The sequence below is a fragment of the Lissotriton helveticus genome, chromosome 3_2 (genome assembly GCF_964261635.1).
Source record: "Lissotriton helveticus chromosome 3_2, aLisHel1.1, whole genome shotgun sequence".
NCBI classification, from domain to species: domain Eukaryota; kingdom Metazoa; phylum Chordata; class Amphibia; order Caudata; family Salamandridae; genus Lissotriton; species Lissotriton helveticus.
The window spans coordinates 46,638,458-46,654,207 of record NC_136062.1 but is presented as its reverse complement, the minus strand read 5'-3'; positions in this window follow the sequence as shown (position 1 = coordinate 46,654,207).

The following is a 15,750-nucleotide window of genomic DNA, read 5'->3' as shown; positions in this document are numbered from 1 at the left end:
CAGGTCTTACGTGCTCCTGGCAGGGGGGCCACCGTCCACTCGATACTGGCCGCAAACTGGCCCCCGAAGCTTTCAGCAAGCAGCACCCTTTCAGCCGAGGTCCACAGTCACTTCCCGGCACACGCCGTCTCCGGCCGAATGCACGACTCCGCGGGCGTTGGAGGGGAGCGGGAGGCACTGCTCCGGGTGAAGCCGCACCGCGCTGCGATGGTGGGCAGTGCCCCCGACTCCTCACCCCCAGATGCGGTAGTTCGCGGCTGAAGTCAGAGCCGAGTACCGGCGCCCCGGGTCACTCACGCAGCCAGTAGCCGCACGTCGCGCTACGCTGCTCAGCCACAGGATTCAACGGAGCCCGGGGCTGCACGGCCTGAGGGTTTCCGGGACTCGCTGGGCGCAGTCACCCGCTGGGATGGATTCACTCCGCTTTTCAGGTGCCGCCAGTTGTCTCCACACCAGGGCAGCTAGCGGAGAGGGAGTCGAGCACTGAATTCCGCTCAAACTCTATATATGCAGGATAATCCGTCTGTGCACAGCGGAGCCCCGGCCTCAAGCGTCCATCTCGCTTGCTGGCTAGCTCCGCCCCCCACCCCTCTGTAGCGGTTTTTATGGTGGTTCCACCTTCATGAAAACCGTGGTGGAGAGAAAGGGCCCCCTGTTGCCTCTGGGCCTGGGAATGCAAGCAGGGAGGCCCCATATTGGACCCCCTTGTGTGCATGCACCCCAGTACCTGCACGACATGGACTGCAGCAGTCAATGCCATGCAGGTACTGATTTTGACATTCCTCCTCACCGCCATGGGAAAGACAAAAAACTGCCCAGCAGACCAGGAGAAAACTTCTAATCTGGTGGGCAGTTCCACAGGTTCAGCCGCAATTCAGTCCTGCACCGCCAAACACATAATCAGGCTGTTAGTGTGACAGAAGTAACATTAGGTGTGTTAAGCCGAGTTATATTCAACCTTTCCAGCACAGACGTCAATTCTCACTCACCCACAACAGTTCCAAAATGGACTTTCTGGATCCACGTATCAGGTTATCTGTAGGCAGACTTTGTGTATCCCTGTTCTGTAAACCCACTGAGAGGAATACCCTCTCCACCTACATTCTCCATCACTCAAAAGGTCTTAGGGATTCCTCATCCTTTTCACAGTTCTTCTGTCTCAGGAGAAACTGTTCTCGTAAATAGGACTTTTTTTCTGAAGCCAAGACCTTATGTATCAAACTACAAGCTAGGGGCTACTCACGCAGATTGGTAGGACAGTCCATGAAAAGGGCATGTTACCATCCTAGGGAGGCACTTTTGACACCCAAAATCACGCAAGACAATGACCACAGGGCTTGTGTGATCACATATTACCCTGTTGCCAATCAGATAAAGAAATGAACACTAAAACATTGACCAGTACTGAATGCGGGTGCACTTCAGTTTGAACAACCCTTATTTGTGTTCTGTAAGAATAGGAGTATATAAAGTTCACTTAGTCAGGGCCAGTATTCCTTTCCCCCAAACCAACTCAAACCTTACCAGAAATCTGGGGTATGAACCCCAGCTTGGGACATTATAAATGTGGTAATTGTAGTGTCTGCCCTTTCACTGTTGAGACCAAGAACTTTGTACACAAGAGTATAAACATCATGTTAAATCAATTCTCTAATTGCAGCACCATGATTGTTATACATGCCATTACCTGCTTATGTGAACAGATTTATATAGTGGAAACTACACAAAATGTGTGCATTCTGATCTGTCAGCACAGGAGCCGCATTCGATGGAAAGTAGTAACACACCATTGGTAAACCTCTTTGCACTCAAGGGTCATACAGAGAATGATCTACAATGGCAGGTGATCACTGTGGTAAAGCCACCACAAAAGGACGCAGAAATCACCTCATTACTCATCAAAAAGGAACTTACGTTGATACTTCATACCAACAGCTTACATACTGGCTTGAACAAAGCAGAGGACTGGACTACTCTGTTATAATCCTGCTTGCTCCTTTAATGACTACTTGGTTCTTCAATGACTGCATTGTGCCTTTAGCTTGTCACAAATTCTCTTAAATGTTTAAAACAATATGTTTAATTCACTAACTGCATGTTACATGAGCTTCCTTTCCACACTTATAGATGTGGATTTAGCACACTGTTAGTGATGAAATATGGCTTGCAATTGTTTTCCTGGTCACATCATGATCTTGTTTACTCTACTGTTACCCCCACTTAATTTACAATTTTCTGATGAGCTGGATCCAAGCACTCTTCAATTGATAATTACCCTTTCAACTGCCATATTCTGCGGTTTAGCATGCCCCTTGCAAGAATACAACCACATCTATAACTGCTTATGCTGTACAATATGTTAGTTTGTTTTTGTCCTCATATCACCATAGCGTCTGCAATTCTCAGACCGCTCTATCTGTCCGCCTCAAGGTCTGTTGCATTCGCACTTGGCTCCACTGCTCCGAGCCACCCAAGCGGGGCTGTCACCTGGAGCAGTGCCTCGGTGTAATAATGGGAGCTAATTTTTCTATCTGAGGTTCTTTCCTACATTCCACACCACCTAGAAAAATCCACCCATATCCCAGGAGGCCTTCCTATCTTACATTTCATGCCTCTATGCCAGGTCCAATTAACCACTTTGATCCAGTCTGCAACTTACGGGAGTGATGGATCGATCAACGGTTTACAGATTTGCCTCCTCGCTATAAGTATCAAATAGAACATGAGGCCTCTTTGCTCCCTGCTCAATAGGCTATGTGAGGTCTTGTCTAATCCCAACAGGATTAATAAAGAATTTAAGACTATTAATACACCTAAAATATCTTTTAAAATGGTCTGAATGTCAGTCCAGACGATTTAATCCTAAGGCACAAAAAGAATATTTGCTTATCATTAGCTTTTAAAAGGCCACACCTTCCACACCTGGGGATGGGCGGCGGAGCGAACATAGCAATTTTTTGTGGTGTCTAGTATAGTCTGTGGATAGTGAAGTAGTGGTTTGCCGGCTTAACGACCAAGTATAATAATTTCAGAGTCTCACGCCATATTGGTTGTAAGTCTACCCCTTGAAAGGTATCTCCACACACCACACATGGTGATTTCATTTTCCTATATTTTGCTTACAGGAGTAACATATGCCATATGGTGACGACTTTTTTTTTTTAGATCTTACATCCTGGAGAGAGGACTCAGTTTCCCATTCCCCCAGTCTCCTGTACGGAGGTCACGTACTAGGAAGAAACTGCACATATTTGTACCTGGATAGATTATCTCCAACTTTGGTTCTCAGGACTTCCCAGGGTAGTATACCTTACACTGTCATCAGGTCTCCCCAGGTGACAATCCCTGACCGCCATAAAGGGAGACTCAACCCATCCTTCATGCATTCTGGCGTGCCATGGGAATCCCATATTGGTGACAAGTCAGAATAATATTCAATACCAACCATTTTCTTCACCTTGTACAAAGGGGTTAAGATATGTTATAAAGACCTTCAGTCGTACCTTGTTAAAAACATTTAGGGTGCAAAACGTATTAAAAAAAACATTAGCGCCAAACTCTCTTATTTCTCCCAATAGCATTCCCCATGTTGAGCTATCCGGCTTTCCCAATAGCATCCGGAGATTCGTGAACTGAAACACTAAAAAATAAAGATTTAGGTCTGGGAGGGCAAAGCCACACTTCTCAAGCCTAGGCCTCATCTTCTTTCATGCCAACCTAACCCCCCTGAAAGCCCATATGAAACTGGCTATTTTCCCCTGGATCTTATCTATAATTAATCCTGGGAATGTAAGGGGGATGCAATTAAAAAGATATGTCAGTTTTTGGAGGATCGACATCTTAATTAAATTAACTCACCGATAGATTGTTAGTGACAAGTTCTTCCATCTACACAGTAGAGAGTCAACTTCCTTAACCAGCCATTTTAAATTATGTGTTGGAGTTTTGTCCACTAGGTTGACAATGGTGAGCTCTAAATATTGTATCTCTGCGCTCACTCTCCCTCTCCAGCATTCTATATTTCAACACATTACCTCCGTCTTGGAATTATTCACCGAGTACCCAGACTGAGCCCCGAACTCTGCCACCACCTGCTCCACCCTCGGTACAGTTTTAACAAGGTCTGATGTGTAAATTATCAAATCATCGGCATACAATGCAATCTTCCTACTGAAGATTACAATAATAAGCATTTGCAATGCAATAGGTCTTGCATTGGCGAGAGTTTAAGCTATTGGCATTGTAAATGACAATGGCTTTTATTTATCTGTTTTGATAATTAACACATAAATAAAAGGCATCGTCATATAAAATGCCAATAGCTGAAACTCTTGTAATTACGAGACCTCTTGCATTTCAAAACAGCAGCCACCATTGTCCTAGGCTGCTTGGAAAGTGAAAGCGTGCATGGCACGCTAAATGTTGCAGGAAAGCATGCCGTGCCTGAAGTTAGAGAAACTCATTAAAGAAAATAGTGCTTACAGACTAAATAAGATATAACGTGTAACAAACGAAGTAAAAGCGCCAGTCCTCATGGGAGGTTACAAATGAAGACAAGGCAGTACTAAGGAGGGACTAACAAGCCTATTAACGAATCGGAAGCCAGCATTTATGAAGGACAATGATGCAAGTCAATAACAAAAGAGTGTGGAGAGTGGGCGGGGCTTCAAGTCCATACTCGAATACAGCATGCCTCGCAGAGCAGCACATGAGCTGCCCAAGCTCAATCTGAAAAGGGATGACCAGACTATCTTCCCTCAGCAGTTGTGCCAGAAGTTCAATGTATATGTAAAAAAAAAAGGAGGCAACAGCCCTGCCTTGTACCCCTTTGAATACAATATGTTATAAGTAAAATATTTTAGTTTAGGCACTTTTGAATGGTCAGATCAATATGAGGGAGAAAGAATCAGATATTCATTCAGCTTCCGATGTGGATTGACTCGTAATCATAGGGGAATGAACCACTAATGTCAATGAACAAGAGTCTCACATACGTTTTATTGGAGAGCCTCAACCACACTTTCGCAGTGTGCGGTATATATTGTTTCTCCGCTCGTGTGGTAAGGTGGGTAGTGTCAAGATCGGGTCATAATCACTTGAGGGTTCAGTTATCCAAGTGATTAACCAACCTCCACCTGTCAGGGTGGTTTGCAACGTGTCGACCCCTCACTAGGTGCTGTGGACCAATCACTAATCGACTTCCGCACGGCCATTTCTTTTCATCATATCCCAATCAATTAAAAATTCTCTATACAGAATAGAAGATATTCTCAATCACTAGTCATCTTCACGACTGCAAACCACCCAGACAGTCTCCTTCCTGGTGGAGCTTGGTTAATCACTTGGAGAACTGAACCCGATGATGACACTACCCACCTTTACACACAAGTGGAGAACAAAATATTTACCATGCACTGTGAAAGTGTGGTTGAGGGTCTCCAATAAAACATATGTGAGACTCATTGACACTAGTGATTCATTCCACTATGATTATGAGACTTTTGAATGGTCTCCAACCCTTTTCTAGGTACTCCTTGGTCCGAATTCTGTATCTATGACCTACTACAATTTGGCCGCCATATATTTTCCTATTCTTTTTATATCTGTCCTCTTTTCACCTATTCTTATTTAATGCATGCTCACTGAATCCCTCAAACGCAAGGCTGCTTGTAAAAGCATCCCAGCATCTTTCCACTGACCACGTTCGTTTAACTGAAGGCCGCATAGTAAGTCACACAATCTTCACTGATTAGCCTGCATGTCATTCTCATTCCTTTTATGTCGCTCTATATATTGCGACACTGTCTGCTTTATTTCAGATTCTTGTGCACCATCCTCCATACTCTGGCCAACCAGACACTGCACATTTGGTGTCCATCCCACAAGTCGGGGATAATGGATCACTAATACAACATCGACTCATATAACATCGACCTACAAAAATATCGAGTCAACAATATTGTACACAAAAATATCGACACCCAATACACAAAACAGAAATAACACAAACATGGATAAAAATATAGTTTAATAAAACTTAATGACACAAATATCGACAATAAAAAAAAGAACACAAAAATATTGATAACATTAAAATAAAATGAAACAACAAAATTGATGTAAATAATATCAACAACATCGATAAAATACATATACACTATACAGAAAATAACATTTAAACATAAAAATAAACAATTTTCAATAATATAATAAAATAACATTCCAAACATCTTAAGTATGGACAAACAAATTACAAAAATAATAACATTAAATAAAACAAACACACTAGAAATCCAAAAACAAATAGATATACAAACAATACAACATAAAAAATATCACAACTTCCAAAAATATCACATTTATCCACATATATATTTAAATAACAATTATAAACAAAATAAAAAATACATTACATAATACACATTGAACAAATTAAAAGGTAACTGCTGAAAAATTCAAAAAAATTATCTGGACCAATAAATTTAAACTACACAAACACAAACCAATAGAAAACTCTAACTAATTAAATAAGGAGACAGAAAGCAGAACGAAATAGAACTACACCAACAACTATTCTGAAAATGTCTCATTAAAGGTAAGAATACAACTTTGTAACTAAATAAATAAAATTAGCTAAAAAAATCACTGAAAGCTAGAACAAATATTCCTTTATATGTCACAAATTAAACTTAAGTAAAAATCCACCTAGAAAATTCAATACAAAGATTTACATCCACAACAACAATAAAATCAACATTACAAATAATATATGAAAAAGTAAGTATATAACAAACAGCAAATAAAGTAAAGGATGTAAAACTAATACATTTAATAAAAAAGCCAACACATAATTTTCTTTTAACAGCTTCTACAGAAATCCATAAAACAACATCAGTAAAAGAAACTTAATCAATTGAAAATAGTAATATATATTTTTAACAACAAAATAAAAATAGAGTCTAAATAATCGTAATAATCAAACTAACTAACATTATAACGTTTTCTTTCATGTTTCACAGATTACACTTCACTAAAACTCCACCTAAAAAACCCAAAACAAGGATTAAATTCGAAAACAAGCACAAAATTAACATTAAACACAAATATAATACTAAGTAAGTATATAAATTAACCAACAAATAGAGCAAACTAATAAAAAACGATACATTAAATAAAAAAGCAAAATATAACTAACATATACTTTTCTCTTCACCGTTTCTACAAACTTCAACATACAACATCAATGAAATAAACTTCATCAACTAATTACTTTTTTTTCTCAACTAAATAAAAATTGAAACTAAATAAACAAAGTAATCTATTTAAATGTAACACTAATAAAAGTAACATTTTGGGGGTCTTCATGATAGCGGACGGACTTGAGTCAATCCGCCATCGATGTGGATACTGGGACCGCCCGCCTGGATTGCAACAGTCCCGCACAGATGATTACGATGCGACCGCCACCGTGGTGGTCGCATCATGTATCTCTGACTTTACGGGCGGTGCTTCTGGCCGCAGCACCCGCCACAGAAATACAGCTTTTGCAGTGCCTGCCACCTGGTGCAGGGAAATGTAGGGACAGGGCTTTAAGTGGACTGGGTCTGTCTGGGTTTGAGCACCGGCAGGTATTTTCACAGGGCCTCGAAGCGGGTTTCTATTGGGCTCTATTTCCAGGCCTTGCAGAGGGAGTCTTTTTTTTCTTGCACCAAATTTATTGTGCACGCTTTAGATCAGCCGTGGAACGCCCATTGGACTGAAAGGGCTTTAGACCCCCCCCTCCTTTGTGTGGGACAGCCGGTGCAAAGACAGCATCCCGGGTACACATACACCCGCACCCGAGTACTTCACAGGTCTTTAAAAGACCATATATATGTTAACGAGGCTTTGTTGTTTTTCACCCCTCCTTGTACAGAGTTTGAATTCTCATGCGCGCTTATTTTTTCATGGTTTTTACTGCTGTCTCAAATAGACCGAAGTCTCTTGGGTGAAGGAGGAGTAATGAGTCAAATCTTTGCCTTCACCTTAAGCTGTAAACAATGTGCTCTGCTACTCTCACAGTATAACTTGTTCTTAACCACTTCTCTGGCTTATTTAATTATTTTTCTCCCTCTTTTCATTCTTTTACTAAGCAAGGTTTGGGTTCCTTTTAAACTTTTTGATTCTTTTATTTTACATTCTTTTCTCCTTTGGTTTATTTCCTCTTCTTCGATTAATTTTCTCTCCAGTTCTTTCTATCAGCTTTGAACGACTTTCTCTACAGTTTTTATTTGTTCTTTCTATTCTTTTTATTTTTCTCTTATTTTAATCTTCCGTCGTTGTCACCCGAGATTCTTATCCTATTCATTTATTTTTCTGCCCTTAGAATTGGTTGTTATCCAAGTCTTTTTCTGTGCTTTGATTCTCCTCTCAATGTTTCCAAGCCTGTTTTGTTCCCTTCGGTTCTTTCACTGTCCCTTGATTCTTTATCATACTTATTAACACCCTCAATTGATATTTCTGTGGGGGTTCATGTTTCTGTAAACACTACTATTGTTGTGTTTTAGAAAAACGGCATAGCATACTATCCCTTTGTGTTACCAGCCAACAATTAACCTTTTTTTTTTACACACCAGACAGCCAGCTCTAGGGAAATTCTGAAGTGTTAAAGATGGGAAAGAAAAACGAAATGGCAAAGCAAAATCCACACTTTGCTCTTGCAAACAACACTTTAAAAAACAGAGCAGGTGCAAGGAAATAACATAAAGAAAGCCCATTGATTTCCAAGAACAATACTCTGAGATAAGGCCTCTAAACACAATAAATTCATTATTCCTACAATTGGCACAGCATGCAGTCAGGTAAGCTCCATAGCAGGATAACAACGAATGCTGCTTAGAAATAGGAGTCATTACCATGACTTACTGTGATATCATTGGCAGAAGGAGTGGCCCATGAGATCAGAAAAAAATCCCCTTGCATGCCATGGTTGCTACTGCACGACGGTGGAAGATTATAGTTCTGAACATATTTTAGTAATTACTTACACTGGGCGTAGTTCGCGTATTAGCGTAGCTATGCGAAGTGCACTTCGCACTACGCAAGATATGCGTAGCGCTACGCGAACTGCATAGTACTCTGTTCGGGATAATTGCACAGTGCCGGATGCTTGTCTGCACTGTGAAATCATTGAAAATGGCATCTCACACAGTGCGAGATGTCATTTTCTGCCGCTCAAGTAGATTTTTACTCGAGCAGTAGCTTTCTCAATGCGGACTGGTAGTTTCTCATCGCGAGCGGTCGCGAGCATTTGCGACCACTCGCAATGGGAAAACTGACCTCCTCGCGTAGAGAATCTCGCTGGGAGGTTTATTTTCTACGCTCGCGATCGGCAACTTGATGTTGCTGATCGCGAACGAGGAAAAAGTCTCGCCGAGATGTCATTTTGCTCCCTCGCGGTCGTCAACTTGACGTTGAGGACCGCGAGCGCGCAAAAAATGGCAACTATGCTACGCGATGCGATTTTGCACTGTGCTACGTGCAATTCGCGTAGGGCGAAGTAGCACAAACTACGCAAACTTTGCGAGCATAGGATAGTTGTCCGCTCAGGGTTAGTAATTACCAGCCCTCTCTTTCAAAACGTAAGAACACCTCTGAAATGCCACACACTCTGCACTGCTCAACAGGCAGGTCAGTCAGTCTACTAGACGTGCAGATGTTGTACTCGTCAGTTTCTTCAACCTGGGGGATTTCACTTTTTGACTTAAAACATTATAATTTTGAGGAGTTAAGCTGGTTGGTATAAATTAAATCGGTTCCCATTTCTGGTGTGTGCTTTCTTTCTGTGACATGCTTCCACCAACCATCTGGAGGATGCTTAAAGTGAAGATATGTTTAAGGTCAGGGATGTGGCCAGAGTAAAATGTGCTAGTCATTTATGTCAAATGAATGCATAAAGTTCCTTTTAGCGAAATGTTAGAGGGCACACAGATCAGTAAAAACAGGGCTTTAAGTGGGCCGGGTCTGAGCACCTGCCATACATATCTTTATTTAGACCACGCCCCTACTTGGACCGGCCACACCCCTTTAAGAGGTTTGTCCCGCCCCTTTTAGAGCACCCCCAGTTTTTATCCCCACTTAAAGCCCTGTGTATCCCCCCAGTGCATACTACCCACCTCCCCAAACACAAGGGAGGCCCGCTACAAGCCTCCAAATGCAATCCCTGCCAGCCTGTGAATGGTGGTTTCACCGCCATCCACTGGCTGGTGGGGAGGCAGCATCGTAATATGGCGGACGGTGCCTGCTAGCCACCACCACCATATTGTTGATGCGGGGTGGGTCCTCCAGGCAATCGTAATGATTGCCTGTGGCAGACCCATGGCGGACAGACTTTGCGTCCGCCAGCGCACCGCTTGCCATTGTAATTTGGTGGGTGGAGAAGTGCTTTACCGGCAGGCTGCAGGTGGCGGTGTCTCCGCCATCATAATGACCCCCTTTCCTTTTAAACCAGCAGAAAAAAGAAACTAGTTAATCAACTACAACCATCGATAAAATATCCAACAAAAAAATTAAAGCAAGACAAATGTAAGTTTATTTTGAAATATAATAATTATACAAACATGTTTACTATTCAAGATCCTATAATTATAATATATATATATATATATATATATATACACACATTCACAAATAAACCAAAAAAAATTCAGAAAGAGCTAAATTCATCACATCACAAAAGGGAAAACTACTACTGTGCTACATGGGCTACACTTATACACAAGAAAAAATAACTGGAAACAAACCCATTGGAAATGTAGTAAATACTACTCCAATTCTTGATATCATAGAGCCACAACAGTAGAAACCAATGTAGTTAATGTCAGGGAACACAACCATCCCCCCAATGTTACTGAAATCGAGGTCAGAGATGCTCTAGAAACAATCAGAGAAGCAAGCAACAGCTCCCTACAGACTAGTACTGAAATACCAAAAATATATATTAACTAGGGTCCCTGAACATGTGACAGGACAACTACCATCCATCCCCACTCTAAAAAGATTAATAGCCAGAACTATAAGAGCTACTGCTCAAACACTACCCACCCCTCGAACCTTCGCAGAAATAGAAATGTTACCGGAATACAGTCACCCAAAAAGATGAGAAATTAATTCTTCATGACAATAACAGTCATGAAAAACGAATTATCTTTGCCACCAAAAACAACATCCAAAATCTAAAAAACTGCGAAACGTGGATGATGGATGGCACATTCAAAGTTTGCCTCAAGCCTTTCCACCAACTATATACCATCCACGGTGAATATGAACATCCCCTTCATATACGCACTACTCCCTAATAAGCAAAATACTACATACATAGAGCACCTTACAATAATAAAACAACACACCCACAACTAGTTTCCACAAAAGATAATCATAGACTTTGAACGAGCAATGATTCAGTCAATTTTAAAAATATACCCACACACTGCAATACAAGGTTGCTATTATCACTTCAAACAAAGTATCTGGAGACAACGACAAAAATAAACGCTAAGTATAGATTACGCCACCAATAGCAACTTTGCCTATGAAATAAAAAAAATGAATAGCACTGGCCTATGTACCAACAACTGAAGTTGCCAACCACTATAACATACTTCTCGAAAGCCCTTTCTACCAAGCAAATGAAACAAAACTAACTCCTTTCCTAGACTACTGTGAAGTCACTTGGGTGGGAAGGCTACATAGGTGACAAACAAAGTTCCAAATCGCCTGGTGGGACGTCTACAATAGCACTCTAGCTCAAAAAGCTAAAACTAATAACGCGGTGGAAGGACGGCACAATGCCTTCCAAGCCGCACTAGGAAGAGGATAACCAGCCTTACACAAACTAATAGAAGCCATAAATAACAGAGCCATCAAGAGCTAAGCTAGAGCAAACCCTAACTAAAATCAGCCCTAAACTCAGTAAACAAACTAAAACAAAGTATGAATAACTACAACATAAAACTCAACTATTTTCAAACACCTAAGGGCTAGAATACCTAGACATGATTGCTAAGTCGATACTATAAACAAAAAACAATCCTAAACATCATAAGCATTTTAAAATCACAAAACATTTCAACTACACAATTTTACTCTTTTTTAAATTAATAATTATAAATATGGCATTTAAAAATTAAAAACGTACATATAAATAAATGACATAATATAATTAATAGAATAAAACGGAAATGTAATAATATAAAAAAGAAACAAACAAACCAAATGTAACCAAAAACATTTCCCACCCATAATATTAAAAAATAACTTAGTTATGTTGCAATATACGGTCTTCAAAAATGAACAAATCCATAGTAGATAAATTGAAAAACAAATCCATGTGAAAAGGAAGCCCCAAAAAAATGCAAAAGTACAACTGCAGAAAAAAGGTTCCAACAAGGCTATCCTCTCAAAAATGAAAACTCTCAAAAACCAGAAAATTAGCTTAAAAAAAATGCTCGAACAAACCTGAAAAATAAAAGGAAATGTAAAAAATGTACTTGTCTCAAAGAAACAAAATACATTTTCCTTTTTAAAAAAAAATAAACACATTGTGAGCACAATCCGTTCACGAAACGGGAAACCTATAAAGAAATAAAAAGAACACCCTCCCACAACATGTACAAACCCACAAGCATTAATATCAACAGCAAATACATTAAATACAACATGACATATGTGGAAAAGTAAATTTTGCCATGTTCTGTGTCCCTACGCTTCATCCATCATATGTTATGTGTGCATGACCAATATGCATATGTTATTCCCCATGTCCGATTAATGACGCAATTCCAGTTGTGTCCACCTCTAGTATGTTAGTTTCCAGTCCTCGTGAATACTACGAATATCAGGCCTATGTAAAGTAATGTTGCCACGTTTCTCAGTATGCACGTTATTCCATTATAAAGTCCCCGTTTCCAGGCCTCAACAGGGCCCGGACCACAGATTCAGCTCCTGTCTCCTGAAAGCCTCGCTGAGGAGCGATACAGCCCCCACCTGTATCCTCGACCCTTCACTTACTTCCTGCCTCGCAGTGCCCGGTGCAGCTTGGCTCTGCCTCTGAGTCTGCCAAAAGTATGTTATAGTTCCAGTTATCAGTTCAGTCCTTCTTCTCTGCATTCCTAAGCTACTGAACTGCATCAATAGTTTTCGTCATTGTCTAGCCTTTTCGGCTCCACGTTAGAGAAATACTGTATTTAATGGTCATTTAATATTCTTCATCACGCACTACATGTAGAATAATGCATGGTCCAGTCTTAGAGTCAAGTTAGCTTCTCCCCTCATGACTCCTAGTTTATATCAACATGTTCCCTAAACATCAGATACTAGATAGGGTTTAGGTACATGTCGCTCCGACCCTCCAGACTCTAGTCTCTGCTCCTAGCACAGAGTTCGTAGCCCCCAGCTTCTCCTAGTAACACGTCATTGCCAGTTTTCGCGCACCATTAGGTTAGAGGTCCCGGCTCCTTAGGTAGCCCCCTCCTATGTTTCCGCCCCATTCATGACATATTCTGTTACGTTTGCATCACATGTCCATGTATACTCCCAGTTACACCTCTTTTTACTGTTATCTTTCGCGACTGCTACGCGTCACGCCTTCTGCTCCACCCACTGCTACGCCTACTGCAATGTAATGCTATGTGTTTGCGCTATGTATATAAGTTGATGTATTGTTATTAAAAGTTAGCGCGCTCATCCCAGACCAAGCCCCAGCAGCTGCTGGGTCATCCTATGCAGGTTGTCCTGATCCTGTCCTTATGCTGTAATAAACCTGCAGAAACTCCTACTACCTCGAATCTTGACTCTTATTTTATTGAGCTATCTGTTATTCATTCATTCATCCAAAAATAGATCCGGTATTATTTATTTATATACCACATAATGGCGCCCGAATAGGGACTTGCCCTTTCCCCACGCGTCGGTGAAGCCACGCCGACCCCCTGACCCTCTGCAGCCGTGACGGAACCATACCGGCCACGTGCAGATATTTCTGCTTCAAGTATCCCTCAGGCCCACGGAGGAGACGGAGGAGGCGGTCCAGCATCCGAACGAGACGGTGGAGGAACGCGGCGAGTCCCGACCAGAGCCCAAGCCGAGAGTCCAAGGTCCGAGGTATCCGGAGGCCCACCCGTAACTGAAGTCCGAAGTCCGAAGTTCGTCGTCGTAGCAGTCCAGTCCCGTCCGAGGCCTTCCGTTCCGTGCTGCCCGGTGAGTACCATTGCTGGGGTAGTATCTAGACAGGACCAATCTAAATTGACTCCTGGTCCGTGGGTTGGTGGTGCCCAGACTCACAAACGAAGTGTTCACCTAGGTGGATACGGGTCTTGATGCGTCCCTTTATGGGACCGGTATGTTCCGTACTGTTACAGCAGTGCATCCAGTAACTCTAGTCTGTTCCGTTCTCGAGAAAATCTGTTCTGTTTCTGTTTTCAGTATTTTCAGGTAGTATTCTGTCCGAACTGTTATGTTATGATGTTGTTCAATGTATTTCCAATATCGTGGTATGCCTGAATTGTTTTCCCAATTGTTATTGTTTTTCGTGTATTGTATTGTGTTCCGATTCAAGTTTACAATGCCGCTCTTTTCCAAGTTACGTCAGTTAAAAACTAGAAAGGGTTTATTAGAAGAAGCAGTTCCTGTCCCGCCTAGGGACAGTCCAGGTCATTTTATGTATCAGAAACATGGCATAAGCGCCATAATGTATCTAGATTTATGGGTAGAGTATACCAAACAGTTAGAAGAAAAGTATAGATGGCCCGTATCGGGTACATGGGATGCCGAATGTATCATGCGAGTAGAAGAAGCATTATGGAAAAAGAAAGCCAGACAGTCACAGAAAGATGCCATCGAGTTATGGCGCAAGGAAGCTCATAGAAGAACGGAAAAGGAAGTCAGAAAGTCAGAGTTAAGTAGAGAATCCCAAGAACGAGCCCAAGAAAGAGAATTAATCGAGATAGGTGAACAAGTCAAAGCCGAACAGTCAGACAGACAGAGGCATGCCCTTATTAAGGGTATGTATCCTCTCCTTGCCGAAGGTTTGCCAAAAGCGACCCCAGAGGCATCCAGTAATTTCCCGCCGCCATTAGTTCCGACCAAGCTACGTCACAAACAGACCGCAGCTGATATTTTTATTTCGTCCTATTTGGACGACACAGTCCCCGAATATGCAAATCCTGTTCGCGCTCCGCCAGTCCCTGTAAATCAGGCATTTCCTGCTCCTCCAGACACCGGGGTGCCCTTAACAGCTCCCCCGACCCAGTCCGCCATACAAGTCCAGCCCACGTTACAATTACCGACCCTGCCAGGACGAAGAATGTCAGTCGACGATTCCAGTTTAGGGGCCGCGGGAGGAGGTCTTCCTCAAACCCCGCCGCCACACAAGCGTTTAACATTACTCGAATTACATGATCAAGCGTTACAGCGTACGCCCAAACATCAGTCTGTTACAGAAATCAGGCAAACCCTTAACGAATGTGTCTATGATCCAGTTCCAGGCGAATATAATATGGTTTTATATTCCTTACGTGTAAGGAGAGTGACCGAGTATCTAGTCACCTTGCCGAATATGAAAGAAGATCTAGACAGAATATATCGTTTCATCCGTACAGGGGATGATCCAGAAAGTATTGGCGAGATTATGTCTCAAAGGAAAGCCGAGATTCAGCTCATGATATTAAAGTTCCTGATCAATTGTCTAATAAGAGAACAAGATTACCCGTCTAA